Source organism: Brienomyrus brachyistius, chromosome 16, assembly GCF_023856365.1.
Source record: "Brienomyrus brachyistius isolate T26 chromosome 16, BBRACH_0.4, whole genome shotgun sequence".
NCBI lineage: Eukaryota > Metazoa > Chordata > Actinopteri > Osteoglossiformes > Mormyridae > Brienomyrus > Brienomyrus brachyistius.
In genome coordinates this window covers 1,933,973-1,940,452 of record NC_064548.1, presented here as the reverse complement: position 1 = coordinate 1,940,452, position 6,480 = coordinate 1,933,973, and the positions used below count along the sequence as shown (strand labels likewise).

The 6,480-nt window shown below is 41.7% G+C and overlaps 1 long non-coding RNA gene across 1 annotated transcript; it reads right to left on the bottom strand.

The window, feature by feature from the left end:
* Positions 1–5,454: 5,454 nt before the first annotated feature.
* On the bottom strand, positions 5,455–6,194 carry LOC125709989 (uncharacterized). The gene is made up of 3 exons (XR_007382895.1): positions 6,073–6,194; positions 5,849–5,987; positions 5,455–5,472 (listed from the first exon to the last, which is right to left on the bottom strand). It is a non-coding gene; the product is annotated as an uncharacterized LOC125709989 (long non-coding RNA).
* Positions 6,195–6,480: the final 286 nt, after the last annotated feature.

Here is a 6,480-nt window from a genome sequence, read left to right as displayed (position 1 = left end):
TGTGCTGTTCACTTAAGCATTATGTTGATTGTTAAAGCTTGACAGCGAAGGGTACACTCACGGACCTACCTGTTCTCTTGCGCATGCATTTTGAATACAGGTGCATGTTACTTGGGCCTGCTATTCTTTAGATTCTTAGCATGCTTTATCGTTACAGGTAGTAAAGGAACAGCTCATTTGGGAGGGATGTCTATCTTTGTTACCTCTACACTATCCTTCATGCAGAAATTCAGGCTTACAGGGCTGTCATTGTGTGTAATTCAAGATTGTTTTTGTTTGTTTAGGTAGTTAGTTTTCATAAAACTGGTAAAAATGAAAATGTAGATTTAAAAAAACTAAGCTACTATTTTGATCTTCCATGAATTCAAAAATAGGTACAGCTATACAGATTACAGAATACACCAATATAAAGTGCCTTGGGGTGACTCTTGAGAAAGGAGCTATATAAAAGTGAATTGAATTGAAAGCAGGGCCCATATTCACAAAGCATTTTATCGTAACACTAAGAGTACTCCTAAATTGCACAATTTTTTTTCCTAAAATCTATTCACAAAGTGAAAGCAATTGTTAAGATAAAAGTAGCATTCCGTCGCTTTAGCGGACACGAGCTTGCCTGCAATAACTATGGGGGTTGATGAGTATGTGCCAGTATGTGCTGGTGAAAACCACTTGTACAGAAAAAAATCTTGGGACAGAATCATTTTGTACAAATACTTTTTAAATAATCCCTTTATAGTAGTCCACTTAGTGTTCATTTTTGGTCTTTTTAAAAATAACGTATAGAAAAATTTAAGACTACAGTAAAACCTCAGATTGTGAGCATAATTCGGAAACATGCTCATAATCCAGAGCACTCGTATATCAAAGCGAATTTTCCAATTTGAAATAATGGAAACTCAGACGAAGGGTGACATGGTGATGCAGTGGTAATACTGTTGCCTCACACCTCTGGGATCCGGGTTTGAGTCTCTGCCTGGGTTATATGTATGTGGAGTTTGCATGTTCTCCCCATGTTGTCGTGGGGTTTCCTCTGGGTACTCTGGTTTCCCCCCACAGTCCAAAGACATGGTGAGGCTAATTGGAGTTACTAAATTGCCCGTAAGAGTGCATATGTGAGTGAATGGTGTGGAAGTGTGCCCTGTGATGGGCTTGTCCCCCGTCCTGGGTTGTTCCCTGCCTCGTGCCCATTGCTTCCGGGATAGGCTCCGGACCCCCCGCGACCCAATAGGATAAGCGGTTTGGAAAATGGATGGATGGATGGATTTTCACTATAACGGAATCACTGCTATCTGTTGGCTCAATGGAATCTTTTACTTTTTGTGCGACTAACAAGGAACCTCTCCAATGACAGCCACTTTTGCCTCCTTTTGTGGACATTGCATTGTCGTTAAACTGATTCATCACTCGCATTGCTACGCCCTTATTCGGGTGGTGCTTTTATACTAAATTTTGACTATATGAGTGAGGCACGCCGACTGAGACCGAGCATGGGAGATGATTACCCACAATCCCGCAATGAGAGAGAGAACCCTTTGTTGTGATTATGTGACGTTAGGCAGACCATTTTTTTTTTTTTTTTTACTTTAATTTGATCGCCCTGCTTCTGGTTAGCTACCTGAGGCTAATACTGTGTGACTAGAAAACATGATGGTGGAAGAAGTCATTTCCTCTCAATGACATAATAATAATCATCGAACCTTTATTGTCCCTGTGAGGAAACTCCCTCAACTTGCTCTTGCTCACTCTTTGTAGAGTGAAGGACAGCCACCTGTTGGGGCACCCAGGAGCTGGGGGTTAAGTGTCTTGCTCAAGGACCCACAGACATGTTGAGACTGGGTTTGAACTGGTAACCTTGTGATTATAGGCACACAGGCTTAGCCCACTGAGCCACACGATAGACTCATCAACGCTTGTAATAAACTGCCAAAACCAAGCCAACGAGACACAGCAGCGAAACTACATAAAGGTAAATTTAATGTACAGTACTGTATTATAACGTATTTGAATTATACACAGTTCAGTAATTTGAAAAGCATTTGAACTGGCTGTACTGCATTTTGAGCAAGTCAAAATTCAGAACATAGTGACGCTGTCCATTTTATTACTTTATACTCGTAATAAATAGACAAATGTCAAGTAGATGGTAATCTTTCTGAGACATAAAGAATTAGAAAAAAGTTGTTTATAGTTATCACTATAAGAGGTTTCCACTGTATAATTCTGCGTTTTTTAATACATTGTGGATTGACAGGAGCCATTTTGTGACACTTTATGAATTGGTCTCTGACTTAGGAGTCCTCTCAATTACACTGCTCAAAAAAATTAAAGGAACACTTTGAAAACACATCAGATATCAATGGGGAAAAAAATCATGCTGGAAATCTATACTGATGTAGACTGGGTAATGCGTTAGGAATGAAAGGATGCCACATCGTTTGATGGAAATGAAATTATCAACCTACAGAGGACTACATTCAAAGACACCCCGAAAATCAAAGTGAAGAATGATGCGGCAGGCTAGTCCATTTTGCCGAAATTTCATTACAGTAACTCAGAATCATACTCAGTAGTTTGTAATGTTGGGGCATGGTCCTAATGAGACGACGGATGGTGTCCTAGGAGATCTCCTCTCAGATCTGGACCAGGGCATCATTGAGTTCTGAGGTGCATCCTGGTGGTATCAAATGGACGAAACATAATGTCCCAGAGGTGTTCCATTGGATTTAGGTAAGGCGAGCATGGGGGGCAGTCAATGTTATAAATTCCTTCATCCTCCAGGAACTGCCTACATGCTCTTGCCACATGAGGCTGGGCATTGTCGTGCACCAGGAGGAACCCAGGACCCACTGCACCAGTGTAGGGTCTGTCAATGGGTTCAAGGATTTCATCCTGATACCTAATGGCAGTCAAGGTGCCGTTGTCTAGCCTGTAGAGGTCTGTGCGTCCCTCCATGGATATGGCTCCCCAGACCATCACTGACCCACCACGAAACCGGTCATGCTGAACAATGCTGCAGTCAGCGTAATGTTCTCCATGGCTTCTCCAGACTCTTTCAAGTCTGTCACATGTGCTCAGGGTGAACCTGCTCTCATCTGTGAAAAGCACAGGGTGCCAGTGGCAGACCTGAAAATTCTGGTATTCTATGACAAATGCCAATCCAGCTCCATGATGCTGGGTAGTGAGCACAGGGCCCACTTGAGGACTTCGGGCCCTCAAGCCACCCTCATGAAGTCTGTCTCTGACCAAACAATCAGAAACATTTACACCAGTGGCCTGCTGGAGGTCCTTTTGTAGGACTCCACCAGTGTTCATCCTGTTCCTCCTTGCACAAAGGAGCAGATACTGGTCCTACTGATGGATTAAGGACCTTCTACAGCCCTTTCCAGCTCTCCTTGAGTATCTGCCTGTCTCCTGGAATCTCCTCCATGCCCCTGAGATTGTGCTGGGAGACACAGCAAACCTTCTGGCAATGGCACATATTGATGCGCCATCCTGGAGGAGCTGGACTACCTGTGCAACCTCTGTAGGGTCCAGGTACTGCCTCATGCTACCAGTAGTGACGCTGACTGTCGCCAAATGCAAAACTAGTGAAAAAACCGTCAGAAAAGATGGGGAGGGAAAAATGCCAGTGGCCTCCACCTGTTAAACCATTCCTGTCTTGGGGGTCGTTCATTAACACCAAAGCAGCTGAAACTGATTAACAACCGCCTCCGCTACTTAATTGACCAGATCAATATCCCTGGGCCCGTATTCACAAAGCTTCTTAAGCCTAAAAGTTGCTCCTAGTGATGAAATTCTAAGAAAAATCTTAGAATTATGGCATTTTCCTAGAATTTCCCCTTAAATTTAGGATTAAATCTTAATAAAGATAAAAATGATTCACAAAACATCTTAGCCCTAAAAACAGCTCCTAAGGTAAAATTTGTTAAGAGTAGAGAGGAGTACTTTTAAGAGGCTTAAAAGTTTCTATAGCAGAGAACAAAATGGCGGACAGAAGAAATATTCTCCAAACACTGAATGAGCATGAGTTAATTAAACGCTACAGATTGGATCATGATGGGATAATGTTTGTGGTCGAACTTATTAGAGATGCGCTCACATCTCCCACTCAACGTAGTAATGCCATAACGCCAGAAATTAAAGTGATTACAACACTGAGGTATTTCGCAACTGGAAAAATGCAACAGTGCAGTAGTGATGACTTGTGTCTGTCACAACTTTCCATCAGCAGAGTTATCAGACAAACTATTGAAGCGCTTTCACAGTCTCATATAGTGAAACAGTTCATTTCATTTCCACTGGACGTTCGCACTCTGCAGGCTCACAAAAGGGCATTCATGGACATAGCGGGGGTTGTCGGTGTAATTGATGGGACACACATCTGCATAATCACACCATCGGAAAATGAAGATGTTTTTGTCAACAGAAAGAGGTTCCACAGCATCAACACGCAACTTGTTTTCAGTGCAGAGTACAAGATTTTAGACATTGTTGCAAAGTGGCCAGGCTCAACACATGATGCCAGGATACTGTCCGAGAGTGGCCTGAAACAGCTTTTTGAAGGACATTATGTGCCAGTTAACTGTCATTTGTTAGGGGACAGTGGCTATCCATGCAAACCATGGCTCCTCACACCGTACCTCCGACCCAGACCCAGGACCACAGCTAAACTACAACAGGTACTAAACAGTAGACTAACAGTGAATCATTGTGCATGAAAATAAAGTGTAGTTACAAATGTGCTCGAATATACCACAAACAAGAGAAGGCTCTTTAATCAAACATATCCACATTATTGTTGAGTACATTAGGCCACCTTAACTTATATCTTTTGATATTTTCTCTTTTAGAGCCCACAAGAAAACACGTTCAGTAGTTGAGCGGGGTATTGGCCAGCTGAAGAGGAGGAGAGAAGTGCGCCTGTCACCAGCTAAGGTCTGCAAAGTCATTACAGCCTGTGCAGTGCTTCACAACATCTGCAAAGTACGACAAATCCCCGAACCTCTCGAAAGCAGCCATGGTAACAGTGATGAAGGTGATTGTAATGAATATGATGAAGACATTCAGTTTACTCAGGGGAGAGACATGTCCCAGAGTGGGCTTCGTCACAGAGCTCGATTTACAAATTTGCATTTTAGGTAAGTGACAGTAACTGCTGTCTGTAGCCCATTGAACAAATATTCCATACAACTATAGTTGAACACAAATGCTGTTATAAAGACCACATGACCATGATACAATTTTAATTTGTCATTCTTTTTACATTTTAGCAGCTCAATTTTTAGCTTATAATACTCCTCCAGTAAACAGAGAACTTTTTTGTGCTGTGTGAGAGTATCAATTTTGATCTCCAATTTTCTGTCCAGCAGGGATGGTGTTGAGGTGGCTGCAGCAGGCTGGCTTATCTGATACACTGGCCGAGGGTCACACACCTGCGACGTTGATGGTCGCGGTTCCTCTGATGGTTCCATGCTGCAAAAAATGCAGAAAACAATTCTTTTGTTTATTGTTTTGTTTGTTGTTCACATGCGAGTGCACAAAAGATGGCACATTGTCTATATATTAAACAGCACTTGTTTGACTTGAATTTGAAATGTCACATACACAGTCATACACAGTCATACACTGTACGATATGCAGTGAAATGGTTATACGACCGCCCGTGACCTTAAAAATAAAAGCTTATTAATAGGAAATAAATATGAATAAAAAGAAATACAATAGAAAATACATTTAGCTAGGATAAAAATATTCTGTACAATATAGAAAATATTGAAATTTTTGTATAATTAAAAAATGAAAATATCTAATTATTTGCCTATTGTACACTTTAAAAATTTTGTCCTACCTTTGTTGTATTCCCATTAGCTGGATCATTGAGCTGTCTGTGCCTTCCTTCAGCCCAGTGACAGATATTTCTGAGTGTCCAAGTACATTAAATACAGTTTCCGCTACCTGAGACAGTTGTTTAGCGGGTGGTCCTCCACCTAAAAACACAGTAGCTTAGGTGTACAGTCCTGTAGGCATATTCAATCAAGCCATATATAGTAACAAACTGCAATAATCACTCACCTGTGCTTGAAGAATCCCGTTTGTGTGCTGCAATCTCCCTCCTGGCTTGAGACTGCAACACATACCACCGCTTTTCACATTCCTCACTGGTGCGCACAACCAGAGGGAAAGAGGAGTTTATCTGCTGAGATATTTTCTCCCAGGTCTGCCTCTTTCCTTGAGTTGTGACACCGGAGCCAAATTTACCTTTTAAAATTGCTTTCTTTTCTTCAACTAACTGATCTAAAAGTAAACACTGCTCTTCTGTCCAATTTGGTTTTCGTGGTCTTTTACTTCCTTCCATCTCTCTTGGATTGTTGGCTACATACCATCCAAAAGTGCATCTTGAATAGACTGGCCTGCAATCATGTACATTGGTAAAAGCTAAGCCATTTTGCTCCAATCAATCTGAAATGGATTACAAGTAAT